The sequence below is a fragment of the Strigops habroptila genome, chromosome 10 (genome assembly GCF_004027225.2).
Source record: "Strigops habroptila isolate Jane chromosome 10, bStrHab1.2.pri, whole genome shotgun sequence".
In the NCBI taxonomy this organism is placed as follows: Eukaryota; Metazoa; Chordata; class Aves; order Psittaciformes; family Psittacidae; genus Strigops; species Strigops habroptila.
In genome coordinates, this window is record NC_046359.1 from 4,376,271 (window position 1) to 4,398,072 (window position 21,802).

Below are 21,802 nucleotides of genomic sequence, written 5' to 3' on the forward strand. Positions count from 1 at the left end.
TTCCCAGTATAAAAAGCCTCAAAACTACTGGCCATTTCAAAGGCAGAAATTCTTTTCCACAGATTTGACTTATTATAACACCATTCTACTATTCAATATGAAATTAATTAACCTGCTGTTATAATGTGAAATTCCATATGGGGAAAAATAGTTATAAAAGATTGTTTGAACAGAATTAAGTGCTTGAAAATACTTAAAAGACATCTCAAGAAGTACCGCAATAGGAATGACTAAATATATAAATAAACTGAAAATTGTGAACTACATTAAGCACCTCAAAACTCATACTCTCAGATAATAGGTCTAATGAATCTGAAAAAAAATCATACGCCATCCAAATGAAAATGTTGGCTTAAAACAAATATCCCAAAAAGCCTAAGGTTGTAATTAAGCTAAATACAACTTGACGATGTAGAGAGAATCTCTTACAGGGAGTTGAATATCAAATGGACAGAATGACAGGGTACATTAAGATAGATGGAACCTTGGTAGGTAGCCCTATGCTGAGCCAGCATTGGCACAAGACTGGCTACAGCAATGAGGGTGAGTTCCAGCAAAAGGAGCAGAAACCAGCAGCACTCCTTGGCTTAGCCGCTACTAGTGATGAAGATCAGCTAGGGCTCAACCTGAGGCCTGATTGTAAGTGATTCCAAATCCATGGCTCTAAGCACACTTCATTCACAGAGCTAAAGTCTTTTCCTCCGCAAAACAGGATGGTTTTATCTATGCTACCAAGGGAGAAGGACCCTTGCACAGGTCCTGCCTGCTGGTAGAGGTTTACCCAGACAAGCCAAACTGTGCCTGGGAGTGTGAAGCTATAAAGCAGTGAGAACCATTGTGCTGGTGTTTGCAGCCATGTCCTGGCCTTGTTTAGGTAACCAATACACAGGCAGTCTTTTCTTGCTCCACACTCATCAGTTTATTTCCTGATTGTCATCAAGTTAATGTCTCTGGCTGCAGCATCAAAAATGAGAATAATAAGCAGTTCTCTTAGACAATGATGATGTCCATTCCAGCTTAGTGCCTACCTCAATAAAAGTGACAAATATTTAAGTTCATCGACAATTTCTATGTAGTATAAACATACCTGTGAAAGTTTGACACTCCTGAGTGAAAATAAGCTGTAGGATGAGAAGAAGCTGCCTGTAATTCAGATCTCTATATGGACTGCATGGCCAGACCCTCCTCTTCCCTTTCCTGCAGCCGTGCACAGCTCCCTGGGCTTTCACAAGTCTTTCCACTAGGGGAAATACAGAATGCAACCAGGCAGGCCACCGGAGTGGAGCTGCACAGCAGCTGTGACAACATTGTGGGAGGAGACCTTCCTGCTGGAGAAATGCTCCTCTGGTTGCTTCATCTCATTCATTTCATGAATTTGGCTCATGTGTCCTCCTTCAAAGTGAGTGCAGGGACACCTAAGCAGGACTACCTGTGTAGAAGACCCTAAGCTAGTGCAGTGAATGGATGAGGTGGAGAAATAATTGACATAAAGGAGTGAGAAGAGTTAATATAAACAGAAGATACATGTGAAGGCCAACTAAGAAAAAAAAATGGCAAGAAAACCACCTAAGAACAGGACAGGTCTCAGTTCAGGAAAAAAGATAAGTGATAAAAGAGAAATTGAAGAAAAAAATGAAAACAAATGAAGTTATATGAAAGTTGAATAATAAAATAATCTTAAAATATTGACAGTATTTCACAATGTATCAGAAAATGTATTTTACAGGCAGAAGGCTCTGGAATGTTTTCTTTAGAACTAGAATAAAATAAAATTTTATTTGGTAACTAAAGTAAAATAACTTCAGAAAAAGAACTTAGTATTGGCCAAAAAATCGTAGTGTTGAGGACAGGCTCTATCAACATAAAAACAAAAGCCTATCTTCTTAGGTCATCAAAACTTATTCAACATGAAATTAAACATTTCCTTTGACATTAGTTTTATCACCTTCCTTCAACCTTAACTCTGATTAATTTCAAAATGAGTAATTGAAATACTATATTTGCATATGCCAGAATTAAACCATGCCGTGTGTGAAGAAAAATCCCCCCTAAAGCTATTTGCTGAAGTCAGTATAAATTCTCACATCCTTTCAGTCCCATAATTCTTCATTTTTGACAATTTTTTCTTTTTTTTTCCTCAGATCTGTCACTAATATGAAAGTCTAGAGAGGTGTATCTATTCACAGTCACTGTGTGGTCTATAGCATCTCCATCCACATTTCCTGGAGATTCTATTGATGAGAGAGGAAGGGAGCCCAGGCTCCTTGTTGACATGCTTAATACATGAATTTGGATGTTTTGAATATTTCCCTCTCCCATACTTCCACTCCTGGGATTGGTTTCCCATGGTTTACAAATGTGAGCTAAACATTTTGCAGCTGGTCCCCTTGACAACACAGAAGTTTACCCAGCTTTTGAAAAATGGGGAAGTTTTTCTTGGGAATGGCAGGGAGCTGGGGGGTGAGTTTAAAATCGGAAAGAGCTCAATCTATTTGTAAATTCAAAAGGTCTGAAATTTAAATTCATACAAAAAAATCGTTTTAATAAATACTGAGAAATTGATTCTGTTTCATTCTATTTCTCACTGCTATTTCTCACAATTTACACTACAACTCACAGTAATTTTCATTACTCTTAAGTGAAGAGTGGTGGTGTCACTGTATGTCACAGAGTAGCCCAGAATTCAAACATTTCTGAAGCAATGGCAATTTTCTGTTTGGCCTTTTGTTCTTTTTCCCTTATGCACAAAAGGTTAAATATTTCTTTCTGTACAGAAAGTGAACACAGAAGCACCCACACAGGTGCTTTACATGAATATACATTAAAGATTAAGATTTTGAATATAGCACATGGCTAAACTGCACCTTGCAAACACAGCTGAAACCTTCATTTACTCCTTCTGTGTGTATGTATGTTATCTTTAATTATATGACCACACTTTTCAAAGGGTAACAGCTCATCAGTATACAGAAAAATAAATAAATAAATATATATTAAATGAGCAGCTATTCTGTCTTTGGTTTTTTTGGTTTTTGATTGATTTTTTTTTTTCCTGACTGTTCAGTGTCGGTTCAGTGTTTTCTCTCAGCACACTATAAAAATTCAGCTATAACATCAGAAATAATTTCCTTTCAGTATTTCCATGCTGCTAGAGCATGGTTGACAGGTGCTAATGAATGTATTTTCCAATACACTTGTGAGTTGAAAGGATAAAAAATGAGGCTGAGAGAGATTGAGGTCAAAAGTATATACTGAGTTATGTGCAACCTGAGTTTTTTAAGTACCCACCATTAAATAACATTTTGAATGTGCAGAGTGCTACTTCCCTTGTCTACAATTGCAAAGGTAAATGTTCAACACTTACATAAATCAGCCTGTAGGACTTCCATTCAGCACAAAGAAAATTACTATACAACATGAGAATACTTGTGAGGAGTTTGATTCAAATTATTTTTAAACTTCACAGAAGCATTTGTGGCAGAATTCGACAGAGAATATAGTTCTTCAGGCCAGCAATCAGCTGCCTTCACATAATACTTCCTGAAATTTTTGCCTTATTCCTTGTTTAACTTATAGTCTCTGTAAGAAATGAGAATTTATGAACAGCGATATATTTCACTATATGACCATGGCACACTTCATAGTTAATCCTTTCATATTGAAAGAGCAGCCCACTTCTGATTATCTTACAATTATGAAAATAATTATTAAAATAATCACAAAGGCAGAAAGGGACCAAACAAGATTTGCACAGGTCACCTTAATTTGGGCTTATTAAAAATACAAGTTTGCAAATATTTTTTTTTCTTTATGCAATTTCTTCCCTTTTAAAGAAGACATCTGAAAAACCAAAAGTGTTGTCCTTCTGCCTCATATTTATAGTCACAGATAGCAGGGCTGGGACACATTGGTATACCTCTTATTTGCCTTAACACAGCAGGAGATGGCAGGAGATCATTGTCATTCCCAAGCAGCAGAGGAAGGACGTCAATGATACCTGCTAACATCTGTAAACAGGGACACTGTGAGTCCTTTATTCTATTTTGGTTTATGAGAATAAGCAAAAGCTAATAAATACACAGAGGCTGCTACCACTGCTGTCAGTCGGAATGTCTGCTCTCTCCTCCCACAGCTATTGTCAAGTGCTCTTGCTTGACCCACTCATCTCCTCTTGTCGCATTCAATACCCTCACATCCACCTTTGGGCTTTTCCTTCCAGTCTCAGTGTCCCTATCCAGAAAGAAAAAACTCTCCTCTGGTGCCTGATTTCTTAGCTCCTGTTAATACACCATCCTACTTTCTTTTGACCTGCCCCACCATTTCCACAAGCACTTACTGCAATTTGTAACTAAAGGAGGATTGAAGGACCTTAGTACTGCCATTTGTTGACCACATATAAATTGTTAATCATTAAAGGACAAAATTATGTATTATTTACCAAGGCTGAACTTAAAATTTCTGAAATTCTCTAGTGAGCAGCTCATTATAAGTTCTATGAACTATCAACAAGAAAACGTATGATGTATCAAGTCAGTCCAAACAGAATTAAAAAATACTAAGTTAAAAAAAAAAAAAAAAAAGAAAAAAAACCCCAGAAACAACACAAATATTTGTACTTCTATCTTTTCTCCTCTGGAATGGGACTGCATCTCTTATAAGGCAAGTAACCGCTCCCATTGGAGTCCTGAGGTTCTATGTGCCAGAACACTTTGTCCAAGGGATAAAATGGGGGCCATAAGCACATCTTTGAAAAACTAATTGAGAGATGCCATGCAAGCCATAATATGAGATAAATGCCATAATATTTCTTACCAGAATTTCACTTCTGAAGAAAGAAAAACATTTTGCCTTCTCTGCAAGAGATTACTCTGTTGACTTTTATTTAGCTTATGATCTTCTCTACCCCTTAGAATTTTTTCATTCTGCAGTCCTTTTCCCTATTTAGTAATTCCCCAATTATTTTACTTGTGCACTAGATTTCTTCTTTCCAAAGGCTGGGCACTGCACTGACCCTTAGTGAATTTGAGAAATATTTAATGTTTCAGATTTCTGTTCTGGTAAGCAGCACTAGAAAAACATCCTCTTACATACTTACATTTCAAGTGGCCCATTTACAGCTCTCTCAATTATTGTTTTGATGTATCTTTCGAATCTCTGATCATTGAATGATCCTCCTACTCTTTAAGGAACAACACCAGTAAAGTAAATATTTTGATCCAGTTCCCTAGGATCCAAAATAATGACCAGCCAACTTGCTCAGGGTTTCTCTACTCATTTCTACCTCCTGCCAGGCACAGTTTTGCCTGTGCGCTATCTGCCTCTGACACTATCTCTCTCACTCAGTTAGGCAATCCCACAGACGCTAGTGTGTGAAGAGTCATACAATCTGAGGAAAAACTCTAATCCACTGTCTAAAAGCATGCCAAAATTGATGAAAAAGCTGCTGACAGACAAAGTGCCTCTAGGCACTACATAGATATGATTTTCTGGCAGCAATACCAAGTTGGTGTGTGGTTGTATGGCTCTGGGGGCAAAAGAAACAGGAGCCTGAGTGTGGAAATCAGCTGTGTCCACAAGTGTGTTAAAGTGGAAGGCCTGGTAGGCAAGCACTCTGGGACCGTGGACACAGGACAATTCACTTAGTGTAAACAATCTGAAGAATAAAGTACATTTGAAAAGCTGGAAGCATGAAAATTAAAACAAAATGCCAGCTTCAGCTGACAATCTCTGATGTGTATCTTCTACAGCTTTCGCACTTTTAGGAATATTCAGTTACACTCGTCTCCATCAAAGTTTTCTAAGCCTCAAAAATTGTACAATTGCATTTCTTATATGAGTCTTAGAATTAAAATATGGCTTTTGTGAAAAAGCTGAAGTTCAGCCTTTCATAGAAGAGTGTAATACGTCCAAAAGTCTTTTTCTCAAGGTGTCACTGTTCCTAGAGAACTTTCTTCAGAATTACCCAGTCACTAGGCATTTTTTTCTTTCCTAAGTTCAGAATAACTAGCACAATCCTACCATCTGAAAGGAAAAGGTTAAATGCACTCAACAGATTGGAAAAGGGTGTTTCAGGAAGTGCTGTCAGATTCTTACTCTTACCTCCAGACTATTTTAAAGGTAAATGCCAGCAAAAACACAGGAATCAGTCATAAATCTTCCTTCACCATGCCTTTGCAGGACTTTTATGGGCTTGTGAGTTCCTTGTAATCTTGGGCAAGGCCTCTTTCCAAATATTTCAGATGCACACATTAAGACTGCAGTTTAGCCAATTACCCAAGCCTCATTGAATTCATAGGAAAATATTTTAATGACCAACACTAAACAAGACGTTCTTAAAGAAAAACACTTGAAAGATATAAATGTTCTCTTTTACACCAACCTAAAAGTTATGTTAAATAGGAATGCAGATTGTATAACACAATATTACAATTTAGATAACATATTGTTTTAAAAATTCCAATCTAAACCAATCTATCATTTCAAATGGCTATTTTTCTTTAAAACTACATTTAAAGCTGAAAATGTAACTTTAAGGAGTACACTGCATTTGAAAATAGACTTTTGAAACAAAACAGTGCTACAGCTACATATGGTCCCAACGAAGAAATCAGACGGCTCTAGCCACAAGAATATAAACCCTGGTGGCTACTTAAAGTAGAGTTTGAAGTTCATCAAGGTGCATGCAGACTTCTTGAACCAATTGATATAAAGCACAAAGAGACAAAAATCTTTTCCCAAAGAGTTTACCACCCAGGCCACATACAAGCCACTCTATGCCAGCTGCTGGCAGGAATATAGGAAAAAGACTAAGCAGAGGTTCCAAGCCCAAAGACACAATATGGTCAGCAGAGAAGAAATTAGGCATTTGGGAAAATCTGACACCTGCATGTAAAAATGCTTGTGTACTTCCTCCAGAATCTGTGGTTTATCCACAGCTCCTTTTTCTTACCCCACAACAGTAAACCCTAAAAACAGAGCCTCTGTACTGCTTAGACTAAGAGTGTACAGTCTACGACCCAGTGAAGAGAAAAAAAGTTCTTAAATATACTGACCCATTTTTGCTTAAGACAGTTTCATCAAACCAAACTAGTACCTGAGACATGCACAATCTCAGTAATACAAGCAGATTAACTTCCTTGCAGACCATGGCTAGCCTGAAGTATCAGCAGCAGACAAAATCCAGTCTAAGACTGGTACACTGCATGTTGTGGTGCAACACTTGTCTGATAGCTGAAAAGACAGAGGCACCAGTAATAGCTGGTGTATGGAAGAAGGAATATGCATCCCAGAAATTCAGATATGACTTGAAAGTCATGTGTTCAAAAGCATAATGAGTGTTACAGATAGGACAAAAGCACATGGCTGAATGTTACCAAACTACGGAAAGGTGACGAAAGCATGACAGAATGCACACAAACAGCCAGTCTGAAAACCTGCCATACTGACCAGTCATTGCATACAAGAAGGCCTGCATATCACCTGCAGAGCTGGAAAGTGCTGAATTCAACTCTGCATGTTAATTCATTCTTTGAATATTAACAAACAGTAAACCATGTGATAAACATATTGGGATTTGAAACAGAGCAGTGAAAGTGTAAGAAACAGAAAATAGAAGTAATAAGAAATAGAACCTGGAAAGACTGTTACTTAAAGGATACCACTTAATACACTCCACCAAACTGATTTTCAAAGTTTTAGATTTCTTAGCTCCTACAGCTCTCCTTCCCTTCAAGGAGAGCTGCAAATGTTACCTCTCTAAGTAATCCCTAGACATCACTTCTGAAAATTTAGTGCTAAAGACTATAAAGGCTGTCATTTTTTCTTCATGTCCAAGAAGTAGTAACTGCAAACTGCTGCCAGACCAGGCAGTCTTGCTCTGCCTTCATTTCTGGCTATGGATACTTAGGCCCAGAGTACCAAATTAATGCTATTCGACACACAGTCAAAAGACTTGAGGCAAGGGAGAGGCCAGAAACTGCAGGGTGAAGAAGGAAGGATCCCAGCTGTGTGGTCACATTGGCTTACTAATGCAGCCACAGGAATTGTGACCAGAAATGTGACAGAGGAAAAAACTCTTTCAGTGGCAGCTTTCAATTGATCAGACTAATGGTTACATTGCAAGAGTATAAAGCATTAAAATCGCAGATTGAAAAACTGGACTATGATCTTTTCCTCATTCCTCTATATTTTCAGTTTCTTTTTCATGTGCAAGTGTCTCAATCACCAGTAGTAACCAAATAGTAAACAGTAAGTTTTACACATCTACATTATCTAAATTATCTCAAAGTATCTAAATTCTTCATTCTGATAATATCCATAAATAAATTTGTATGTACTGATTATGCAATCAATAGTAAGCAAAGAGAACACAGCTCATGAATGGAAATACAGCCAATTGCACATAATGTGTTTGCAAAACTGCTTGTAGACATATTTTGTGGGTAACTTATGCAGCAATGTGTGAGAAACTAGGTCTGTGAGAAATCCATGCAATTGCCTTTTGTGTTGATAATAATTTTGTTTCAAGACCTTAAGAAGTTGCTTTTTGTTTTGACAAATCCATCTGATCTATTTGTGTCATTTCTTATTCCTCACAACAACAAACACATGCTTCAAAGCTGTCACAATATAGGACCTCATTAGTGTTCTCACTTTTTATTGTTGGTAGACAACAATTGTAAATTCCAAAAGAAGGAAAAAGTCTATTAAATAGACAAATTCATGCAGAATTAAATGTACAGTAGTATGGACACAGCAGCGGCACTTCTGTCATTAAAACATGACATTTAAAAATATATTATTACCTGTTCACACAGGACACACATAATACCCGTGCACTAGACACAAGGAACCTCTGCTGAATCTTGCATTTTTTTCTTCTCCAGATATGCATGCTTCTTATAAATGAAGTTAAAAAAAGCCCACTCAGGCTTCAACTTCTGTTTGTTGCCTAAGATTCTTTAATGGCTACCTATGGCAGAAAACCCATCTATTTACTCATTTCTAGCCAAAACACTCTCTGTTGCATATAGCTGAATATTGAAAGTGGATGTTGCACAAAGCTTAGTACAACAAACATACCATAGTCCAGTTCAAGCCTGAAGAGGAAAGCAGCAGCTCACTGGAGCTGAGGCTGGTGGCTGACTGCAGCACATCACTCCTCACCCTGCTCCAGGAAGGCTGGCAGGATCTGACTACAGATATTTAGTCTCTCATGGCATTAACACTGAGCAGAAGTCAGCCGCTGTGACTCACCTTTCTTCAAAACAACCTAAGAGGTTTTGCAAACCTCACACCAAAGTGGTCCCAAAAGTTTCTGACACTCCATTTCAGACATAACTCTTCCAGAACATTATCTGAATGAGCAGCAGGTTAGGACACAACACCAGGCTCTTGTCTAGGCTTACTTTGGTACAAATATGACCAAATTAATACTTGATTTTCAAACAAACCATGTACAAAAGTATATCAAAAGTATTCTGCAAGACAAATACATCAATATTTGATTTATAACTCAGGCCTCTGTTCTTTGATTTACTTCTGTCTTGGTTCAAATTTTATTCTAACTTGAATAAAAATATTTTTAAATATCAATAACAGTTTTAAAATTGTACTGTCTTTCTTCATACAGCTCCATCTAGCATCTCAGGTACTTATTTTTTAACTCAAGTGTGTAGCATTAGATGTCCAAGCTTGAAGCCATAGTCACTTGATTTCACATATGTATTTATATAGATTTACAGATCACAGAGCTAAATAATTCTAAGCAACACCAGTCTGTTGTGAAATCAAGAATCCAAAACCAGTTTCAATCAGGTTATCTTGCAATGTGTAATACATAAAACAGAAAGAGATTCTGCTGAAGATGTCATAATTGTGCCTTCACTCTCCAGCCTCCCCACTGCTCCACAAATCCCAGTGCAAACTGCCACATGAGGCACAGTCTCAACTCCTGTCTTCATTTTCTGTTAAAATGTGGAAACTTTTTGCATTCCTACCCAAGAGCTCAGCTCCTCTCCGGCTCCACACTCTGGAACACACATCCTGCAGGAATTGAACAGCGGTGCAAGCATACAGACAGCAGCAGGCTCCAAAACAGTACATGTCATGTAACCCCAAAGCGGGCTCCAAAACAGTACATATAACTCCTCATCATGGTGCATAAGAGAAGGGTTACTGCTGTACATGCTAGTGACTCAGGGGATTGAGAAGAAGATATAGGAAAGAGAGATAAAGAGCATCCAACCTCTGATATGATGCAGTTTTGCAGACCCACAAATATCCACCAAACGCAACAGACATCAACCCTTAGTTGAACTTACAGTGTATGAATAGGTATCTGCAACTAGGTTTTGGTTTAGATTTGATTCATATTCGAAGTACCTTCTAAGAAATGGTTTGGGTTCTGTTTTGTTTAGGGAGACAGGAGATATTTTTTTGAACTTCTCAGATGGAATTCAACTAAACCCTTGATGTATGTTTGCAGATGCAAAAAACAAAAGGACACAGACCTTACTTTTTTTAAATTCACCCCTTGATGTCATCAGAAAGGATCAAGTAGCCAGCAGACACAGACCTGAGGAATTTCTCTAGGACAAGGAGACTTTCCTCAAGTAATATTGTGTCAAATCTACTCCATTCATTTTAGACTGCTATGCAACTTAAACATGGTTCCCATCAGAAGTCATGAAGTGGAGTATTAGAGACTTGTTCTCACTTATTTCTTACCATATCTCCCCTGTAATAAACAAGACAACTTGTTTTGCTCTGGTCCTCTGGGTGTTAGTTCTGGTACAACCTGGAGGGACAGTGCAAAATCAGGGCCAGTCTCTTAGGTTGCTTGCCATTTCCAGACAGATCCACATTTGTTGACAATAAAGTGAATTAGAGAGGAAACAAGGCATGCATGAGTCATAAAATGGGTCATACATGAAAACAGCTTGAAGCTATTAATACTTAAAGTTGCCATTTAATAAATAATAAAGAAGCTGCTGCTAGCCATACAGCGACATTTTAGATCTTCTGGGAGTCTTGGCCTGGGTAATTTTCTTAAATATTATTGATAGAAAAGGGGTACAGACAACATTTAATATTTGTTTATGTACTGATTTTTATACTGAAACACGTCTGACTCTGAAGATTAAGATCTTTGGTGCTTTGCTGAAATGAAACCAGCAAAATCCTTCATCTAAAGTAAGGAGTACAATGAACCAAGGGTCATGTCTCAGAGTTAATGTCAGAAGTAAATTAAAGTACCTGAAAAACTGGTGCATTAACTCCTTGCTTCTGTGCAGTTATCCTTTATCTACCTATGAAATAAATAAATGCAAGGCAGCTGAACATACAATTCCATAAAAGGACTGAAATAAAAATATATTTATACTGTATTTTTTCTGAAATAAAAATGCTGGGCATGTGTGTTTAACAGGCCTGTAAACCATTTTTTTCCATTTCAGATACTCTGTTTATTAATACCAGTGTCAATTTTCAAAATCATGCTCACTGACTAAGTACCTACTCAATATTTTGGATGTTTTCACCCTTGCTCATACGTAGCCTCATGTCTTCCTTCTTATTCAAGCCTGCTCTGAAAAAACAATCTATTTTCCACATGTGATTTTCAGTAGCATTCTTCATTATAACAGTTGGTCACTTCACAGAGCCAATGAACGTTTATTCATAGGGGTCCTGTGTAGTAAAGCAGCAGTATCTTCATTTCACATGTTAGGACATTAGGCAGAAAGAGAAAAAGATATGTGCACATAAATTACCTCTGGCATGTTTCAGCTTTGGAAAGGCTGATGTTATGATCTTATTGATGTAACGTTGTTATATTTTCTCTATGTGCATTAAAAATACCAAGGCCTTGAAGAAATTAAACAAACACCCAAAACAGGATCTCATTGAGTCCTTCTGAGTGGCAGTTGGTGTTTCAGAAGGGTTAGAAGCTCATATCTACACTACCAACATCTTCCACTATGGAATGAACCAAGAGCTGGGACTAATCCGTTACCTTCTGAGTAAATCTGTAGTAGACAGGAATAAAATGCAAGAGTTGCATATATCCGTTGGGAGGAAGATTGTTCTACATAGGCCCAGCTCCATGTTCCCTGCTTCTCTCTGTCAGCTTTTTATTTCGCCATGCTCTGCAACATACACTTGCTCTGTTTCAGTCTTGCTCACAGCTCCTGCCCCAGTCCAAGTCTCAGTCCCTGAGTACCTGTAAATTCCACTTTCTATTTCCAGTTCAAACTTCTGGAGTTTCTCCTTGATTTTTACCTTTTTGGTCCACCCCAACATCTTCCAGGTCCTTATAAAATATCTATTTTCTCCTACTAGATCACTCCCTCTTCATCCTTGTTCTGCCTGCCAGCTCACAAAAGCCTGCTACAGCACCTCACCAGAGAGCAAAGTGTCTACCTTACCAGACTCACCAGAGTTCTTCACTGGCCCCCTTCTGTTCTTCAACAAGACCACCTTTATTTACTCCTAGTTCCATATTCCCATCCTGTCAGCTTAGTGTTTAACAATGTTTTGCTGGTGTGACTTTTGCCAAACTCTGTAGAATTAACACAGATGAAGCAGGATCCTAGAAGCAGAAGAGAGACCATTTTTCTCATTCCGGGTGTAGTGAGATATGGGTTGTAGAGGCAAACTATAAGTTGAGTGGAAAATGACTGGACTGCTAGTCTCGACGGGTTTTTATTAGCAGTTCAGATTTGCCTAGGTACTAGTAGTGCTCCTGTACAATCCTGTACCAAAGTGAATATTTAATTATAAACAGGGATGAAGGGACAAATTGCACCCCTAGCAAGTTAATGAACAATATCACACTGAGAGGGGATAGGGATATGCAAAATGGTAGATATGCTGCAAAGCTGCCAATCAGAGGGACCTCAATAGGCTGTAGAAGTGACCCAATAGGAATCTCATAAAGTTCAACACTGGAAAATGCAGAACCATGCACCTGGGATGGAATAGCTCCCTGCAGAAATACAGAAGGGGCTGGACAGCAGCTCTGTAGAGGATGACCTGTGGGTGCTGGTGGACAGTTGAACAGGAGCCAGTAGCATGCCCTGGCAGCAAGGAAAGCCAAACACATCCTGGGATGTACTAATAAAAACATAGACAGGAGATTGAGGGCAGGGCTTGTTCCCCTCTCCTTATAAGAGTGCTTCTAGCTTGGGGCTTCCAAGCTAAAGAGAGCCTTTGACAGATTGGAGCAAGTCCAGTGAACAGCCACCAAGACGAGGAGAGGGCTGGAACAAATGACATGAGGACATGCTGAAAGAACTGAATTTGTTTAGACATCTGAAGAGAAGACTAAGGCAGGATTTTATTTCTGTCTTCAACTACATAATGGGAGACTTTCAAGAAGACAGAGGCAGACGCTTCTTGGAGGCACACTTTGAAAGGACAAGAGACATCTGACACACTTTGGACAAAGAATGTTGTGATTATACATTAGGAAAAAGTTTTTAACAGTGAGAGTGGTTCAGCACTGTAGCAGATTGTCCTGTGTGGATGTGGAGTCTCCACTCCTGGGTATCTACAAAACACAACTAGATAAGAGCCTGAGCAACCTGATCTAACTTTGAAATTAAGCCTGCATTGATGAGGATGTTGACTGGATAATTTCCAGAGGCCCCTTCAAACTTGCGTCGCTCTGTGGTTCCATCTCTCAGTAACTTGCCTCAGCCCACAGTAATAATGAAAAGCTGTTCAGCTGTGCAATGAAGCAACCTCACATATTTTGTCAGAGAAGGATGCTTTTACTATCAAGTCAATATATAATCACTAAGAAAGGATGGAACATGCATGACACATGAAATTTTATATAATATAACTATCAAATGCCACAAAAAATCTCAGCATGTATAGCAAGATGCTTTAAGAAGACGCAGGTTAAATTTGAGATTTTCTGGGGAAAATCTAATAAAAATAACCCCGATTTCATAGCATCCCCATCTACCAAGTATCAGAGCTATATCTCTAATAAAAAGGTGTTTGGGCTGTCCTATTAAAAAGGTGGTTTGCGAGGGTTTTTTCTTTTTTGAATGGGTATAGCAAAATTTTCTTTTCCCTTCAGGATACTTAGAAAGTTGTGGCCTTTTTTGTCAAAACGTTGTAAAAAAAAATTTACCCAAGACTATCACCTAACATTGAAAATGTGAGCCAAAGCTGGACAACATATGTAGTTAAAAAAAGAGAGGAACCTAGGCAGACTTAGCAATAAGCAATTTTACTAGAACGGTGTGTAAATAAAGTGGAGTTTTGCTTCGAGGTGTTAAAAAATTTCTCTGCAGAATCAGATTTATTTCCACTTTTTGTTTTGGATTTTTTTTTTTAATGCTTGAATCAAGAAGAAATAGTAACAGTAACTTAACTTATAGATGTGCAACCTGTTTTAGCAATGTTTGACACAAGCTGCAATATGCCTGGTAGGCATTCTTAATACATACCTTTTACAATTTTACTGGTACTGATATTTTTGCTATTAAAACTTTTAGCTGTGTTATTTTATATGGATTACTATCTTATCACCTTTCTCTATGAACCTAATTAGAATGCTCTCAGATATTTAATATTATGCCAAACCACCATTTCCAGGATTGGCAAGCTTTATCTCTTATTGATACCTTTTGTAGATGAAAATTAGGATTATATTTCTCATATCATGGCAACACAAAGCTATAAATATTTTTCAACCCTTAAATTTGAAATAATTCAAACCACGCAAAACTATTTCAAGGTAATAAATGTGCTACAGTGGCTCATATGTTGGTAACATACACATTTTTCCTGGCTTGTGTTTATCAATATGGCTGAAGGAGGAGTATCATTTTACCGCAGAATGGAAGCAAGCAAAGCTCTTCTTTGTCATATTAGCTCCCAAAAGATATCTAGATTTGGTGCACGCTCTCATCCATACCATGCTTTGCCACTGCTACAGCTTCCTGGATACAAGGATTCTGTGATATGTAATTTGAAACAGGGATCTTGCTGTCAAATTCAAGTTGTAACTAATAACCAAAGCAGGGAATGCTTATTTGAATTAATTTTCTTTAGACACTAGCTGATATATGTCACTAAAAAATAACTAGTTGCTGCTTGATCAAGATAGCTCAGCAAAATAAAAGTTTAAAGAATGTTTGCTAGCTTTATAAACTGAAAACACACATGACAAGGTATTATGTGACATTTTATTTTTGCCAAAGATCTAATTTTATAGTACTTGTCTTCAATAGTAAAATTAAAGGATGATTTTTTAGAGTTAGCACTTTCTAAGCTTCCATCTGTTTACAGATCAACTTGAAAAAGAGAAAAAAGTAAGTTTCTAAAAACTGGAATATTTTTCATGGATTTATGAATGAATAGATCTTGTCTCACAAACCTGAACTAATTAAAAGAAAAAGGGAAATAGAAAGAAAGCAGTAGGTATTACTATTCCAATTTGAACAGGCCTATATGTAAAAACCATAGTGGAGGCTATCTGGAAAGCATATTACGAGTTTCCCCGTCTTGTTATTTAAGATTTGGGTTCTAAATTTTATCCTGCATCTTCTTCTGCAGCTGCTGCTTCATGCACAGCATCTTCCTAACTATTTTTATTTAGCATGAGCTGAGATTTTTCCTGTGTTGCAATAAACTTCCCTACCCCTTCTTTCCTAGCTTTGACGCCCCTTTGTAGCATCCTAGAAAGTTTTCCATAGTCATGTCTTAGCAGAGCAAATCGGTACTGAAGTAGGCTGCAGTGATCAAAGCAGTGTTTCTGCATGATAACAAGTAATAAAATAAGAGGGAGGGAAGACTAGAAGTAGCAATCAAATTGGACATTTGCACCACAGGTTGATGAAACTCTGAAAAAAAATCTAAGCAGAAATAAAGCTTTTCCCTAGGAAATCGCTTAAAAGCAGCTTCCTTATTTGCATGGGTCCTGAAGAGGTAGGTTTTGACAGTTGGCAGCATTGAGAGAGCAGCACATGAATGCAACACGAATGCACAGAATGCAACAAATTCCCATGTTGTCTCATTCAGGATGGACTGCACTCTAGAGCTATTGTAGACTGAATAGTTGTGGACTGAAATTCCACCCACTGGATGTGAAGTGTTTACATGCATGGCTGGTCACAGTTAGTCACCAACTGCCTGTTTAAGAAGTCCTCTTAGTTACTTCTGACTTTCAACATTTACTGTTAATTTTTACTTTTACTAATGACTTCCGTGCAGTGAGGAAAAGGGAGGCATCTTTTCTTATTTACATTGATATTGGCTGTTGTGTCAGTAATTAAGACTGTCACTGCAATGATTGGAAGACCATTGCAATTGTTATGTGTATCAAATAGGATTTATGTTTAGACAGTCATATTTAAACTCTGTGTTTTCTGAGGACCATATTTCCTTTTTCTAGAAAAAGGTTAAATAAAATGCCCGATCACTCCTGAATCCAATATTGTTATCAATATCTTATCAAGGAAGAAGATTAGCATACAAATTGATGATCTTCTTGTCTCTAACAGGTACCACTGTAAGCATGTGGTAAGTAAAATTTGGCAAGCAGTACCTCACATGTTCCTAGATGCGTACCAGAAGAAATATATTGAGCCAGACCGACGTAGGAACCTTCCAAGCAACTGTAATATGAGTTTGGCAGAAGAGCAGAAGTGTCTTGCCTTGCCCTGCCCAGTGTTGCATTGATTAAGGTTCCTAATGAGATGTGGTAAGTTACGACCTTTTGCAATTCACAGAAAAGGCCACCCAAATCCACAGGGATAGTGTACAACCTCAGATGTGACTTCTCTCTGTACAGCAAATTTTACAAACAGCCCCCATAATGAATGCAAGGAAATCAGCACTTAAATGACAGTGTTGAAGGAGACAGCATCTCCACTCTAATCTGAGTTCTGATGCCTGAAGAGATAACAGAAAATCCCTGCAGACAGACGGGAGAGCTCATGATTAATTTCAGTGTTTCATTGTCAACAATATCAAATTACCAAAATTACCTAAATCTCCATTTGTTAGAAGAACTGAATGCACTTCAGTTGCAGGACTCTTCTCCCCTGCGTTTGTTTGGAGCTATGCCTTAGCTCTGGTCAGCCTTTCTTGTTGATTTAATAAAAATCCTGGCATTTGATGTTCACTTTGCAGTTGCTGAAGGAACTGATGCCAACAACTAATGCTTTCTCTATCAGAGCAGATATGGCCAGCAGTGTTTGTTGTTTCAATAGCCTTAGAGCAAGAGTGATCAAGGCCAACGAAACAGTCAATTCCCTGTCTTCCTCTCAAGGGACATATTGCAGTGTCTGTCTGAAGGGAGATTACAGATGGTGACCACTTTGACTCTTTAGAAGGAGGAGATGTACGGGTGGGATTAATTTCACAGAACTCTGGACATCACTGGACGTCCATCTTGATCCAGTAGATATCTGTACCAGAAGGAGTTGCTTTAGCCATCTTTTATAGTACAGAAAGAAAAACTTTTACTTTTAGAGCCTAATGCACCTGATCTATTTAAATTAGATACCTTAAAAAGAGATAATATATGTGTTTCTTTTTGTGCCTCCACAGGCTAAGAAGGGAGTTCCTGTGAAGGTTTGATGCCATTGTCCATGCTGCAGGCCAGTTGAGGAGTTCTAGGTGATGACCCTCACTCACCCATCCAGCTCCTACTCCAAAAAGGTACAGCTACACAGTAAGTCTTGTGTCAATACCTGCTAGACCCATCTGACCTTATGGCCTTCAAATGGCAACAGATGACTAAGGAGTGGAAAACTGAATAAAGACCTAGGTGTCTAGATTAAATTAGATAAACCCCACCCACATAGGCTACCTGAACAAACATGGGTTTTAGCCACAGGCTTCAAATCCACATGGAAAGGACTTGGTATATGAAGCACTTCCTTGATCTGTGGTTTATGCAAAAAATACATCTGTTAAAGAAGTGAAGAAAGCTTTCTTCAGTAAAAAGAAAACACTGCAAAGGAAGCTCAGAGAGAACAGGTGAGAACATCTCCCTGCCTTGGAAGAAATGAGGATAATGAGAAAGCATAACAGCTCCTTTTCCCATTTCCAATGCTGCCTGGCCTTATCCAGGGTCACAAGGAGGCACAGAAAACACGTGCTCCTCAACAATATGGATTGGTAACTTTATGGTGCAAGCGCACCTGCAGCAGGATCCATCCACATCAGCACATTCTCTAAGAGCTGCAGAAACAGCGAAATTGTATGGTACAAGTCCCTCATAACTGTGATGTGTGAGTATCTCAGAACTTTTAACAGGTTTATCTTTTCAACATTTCCATAAGATAGGATAACTCCGTGTTTTCCTGTCTCTTTTGTTACAGCTATTGCTGTAAAATTGTCAGAGATACCAGCACAAGCTCTGAAAACAGGAACACTCCGACTGTTTAAGAAACTGCCTGAACACTTAACTGTTCAAAAGAGGACCTCAGAACAGATTGATGGTTTAGAGAAAAAATAAAATAAAAAAAAGTTAAAAAACCATACAACAAAGCCAGAAAACCTCTCTAAAGCACTACATTATATAGTACTTCCTCATCTTAAGGAATAACTCATACTACATAAAAAAAGAAAAATTGTCTTTGAACTTTGCATTCATTGTAACATTCTTTTGATTTTAACATTTGTAAAAATCCTCTTTGTTTAGAACTCAACATGAACAGCTAGAAAGATTAATAATGAATCAGACAAGGTAAAAAATTACATATTGGGTTAAGTAACTGGGTTTTTAACTGACGGATTTATGAATTACAGCAGAAGAAGAAATCAATCCACATTCACCGTATTTCTGAATTTTAACAAGCATTAAAAATTAAAGTTGTGATCATATTCTTTAGAACATCAGATTTTAAATTATTAGAATCAGTTTCAGTATGACAATTGGGACTAAAGCTAAATAAATACTCTATTATATTAATCAAAACCTAGAGTCTGAGGTACTAGGAGATTCTTACAAACCAGCCACTAAAAGTCAGGGAGCAACAAATTATTTTTCATGCAGTACTTCTGTTTATACACTGATTTGCTCTGCCTCTGTCACTCACTACAGACTGACAAACAACTCCCTCGTCAGGTAGCTTGTAGGTGCTAGCCCATTTTTACCTGCTTTTTTTTGGCCAAATTTGGAAGCAGCAGCAGACACAGGCTACGGAAAGCCTAAGTACAGGCGTGATTTTACTTTAGATCTGAGAAGTGCAAACTCAGTGATATGACACAGGAATATCACATACTGGCAGAACAAAATGGATTCATCTTTGCTGTTGCTTGTCGGAATATATTGAGGTAGATTATCGTACCGAAAGGCTTCTTGGTTTTTCCCCCAAAATCACAAGAAAATAACCAGAAATGACCAGAACTCAAATTTAATAGTTAACAACAAAAGAAACTTTTCAATTAATGTTCTGTAATATCTATGAGTACAAGTTTTCCTGTAATAATAATCAACTATTAGTTAGCATTTAATAAAATAAAAAAAACCTATTTTAAAAATAAACTAGAAAAGATACAAGTGAGATTTGAGGAGAATTAAAAACATAACTAGCTCTGTCTTCTCCCTTTCACTGGAAGATATAGACACTGTAAGACAAGGGAAAAGTATTGTAGTTTGATGCTCTATAAAAACAGCCACAGGGTCAGACATAAAAGGGGTCAAGTTAAAGACAGCACAATTTGAATTAAATAGGCCCCTTCTTTTTTCCCAAATTCTGATGTCACATGATTTAGAGACTCCAGAAAGGAGGAGATTGGGAGGGTGGAAGGGAGTTAATTCTTTACAAAATCATTCTTCTTTTTATATATTGTTATGTTTTTCAACTAGATATAGAAGTCTGTCATCACACTGCAATGAAACAAAGCCTCAAAAGGCTTTGGAAAATGAAACACTGTTTGAATGACACAAAATATAACTTCAGAATTAATACATATATGCCTAGAGTCAGCATGGTTTTGAATACTTATTAACAAAATCAAATGACATTAGAAGTTTTATCACATACAGTAAATTTTGAGGTTTGTGACTGAAGATTTTTAACAAGTTTTTATCCAAGTATTAACATACTGTAATTTAGGCTCCAACCTACAATGATAATTTAATGTCCCAGCCACTTATATCACTGAGTGCAGTATTTGCATCTCAAATCCAGAGTGTAATAGGATAATGCAACACAAATACTTCAGTCTTACAAGCCAAACAGCACAATTTTATTACACGGAAAGGTAAATGAGAGTTGCAGAGGAGTTTTTCTGGGTCTTAGGTTACATTACTTATTACATGGGAGCAGGGAGCCATACAATAAACTGACCATGATCCATTTTAAGTTTTGTTAAGGCTTTTAGTTTGAGAATTTTTGCCTTCACCACTCCTACTGGTAGGTTGTTCCATAAAGTAAGTACCATTTTGGTACTTAGACATCTTCCAATCTCAGGCATCAATCTATTGATTGCCAGACTACACTGCCCTGTGCTCTCTTTTGTCCCTTAATACAATTGATACCAATGAGATTAGCCAAATGAATAAAGCAAATTAGGAATTCATGCATTACAATATTTTTAAAATAACATATTCTTAAACCCCCTTATTAGATATTTAAATATTTTCCAGATACTGAACACCTATTCAAATTATTTTTAACAGACTATTGGTGATTGAATTTGTGCCAAAATACAGGAATAAAGACCTAATATTTAATAATGTGAGGGTAATAGCTTTATAAATACAATCTTGGAAAAATGAAAATTAAAACAATCAAAGCTTTTATCAATTTAATTACAATAGTACTATGCCTGTTAACAAAAGATAATCATAGCAATCGCTTTGATACACATTTCTTACTACCACACAAGATGCGGTTTACAGAATTATAGCTGGAAGGGGCCATTAAATCATTTCTATAACATTGTATGCAGATAAACAACCTGCATATCCAAGATCATAAATTCACTTAATTACTGCTACATTAAGCCTCATTAGTTGCATATGGCTAAAATACATCTTCAAGGGAGACACCCATCCTTCATCAGAAATATCAGGAAATGGGGAATCCATCACTGGCCTTACATATTTGCCCCAGTAGCTAAACTTTAAAAGTATGTTAATTGTATTTTTAAGTGTCTCACCTCAACTGAGTGTTTAAAAATAAAATGACATTAATTCCATAGTTCAACTTCTATTTCTAGGTGATTCTTGCTTTTTTCCCTCCTAAAGTAAAATACCCTGACTATAGTGCATTTTCTACCTGTGTATTTCAGCTTCACAAACTCACAACTCCACTGTTTACGTATCAAAGGTCAGTTACACATTTTTCACCACAGGATTACATTGGACATTTATGTAAAAAAGATCCCTTTAATCTAGCACAAAGTCAGTCTCACTCTTAAGTCACTGGTAATCATTCAGGATCTTTATACTCTGACGTGTATTCACTCTTCCTAGAGGTATTGTATTTGGTTGCACTCAAATGTACTTTCTTTGAACCAATTCAGTTAACACTGTACTGGACAGTCTGACATAACTGTTACCTAGCATTTCACCAGTGTTTATTCCATCTGCTCCCCAAAACTGATTAATCATTTGCAAAAAGTGCAATCATCATCTGGTTTTTTGGACCAGATTCTGCTACCAGATTCTTAGGCTGAGTTAGACTGTCTTTGAGAACATATGCTGCTGTTCACAGTAGCACATTGTATTTTGCAAATAAGTCTGGCAAAGTCTGGCCCTCAAGAGGGAAAAAATACCTTGCTTTTATTTTTCATAGTCATTCCATTTCTAGCAAACTCACCT

The 21,802-nt window shown here is 37.4% G+C and overlaps 1 protein-coding gene across 2 annotated transcripts in view; it reads right to left on the minus strand.

The window, feature by feature from the left end:
* The window catches only part of ESR1 (estrogen receptor 1), a 160,436-nt gene that overhangs the window by 88,444 nt on the left and 50,190 nt on the right, over positions 1 to 21,802 (minus strand). The gene's annotated exons all lie outside the window — the stretch shown is intronic.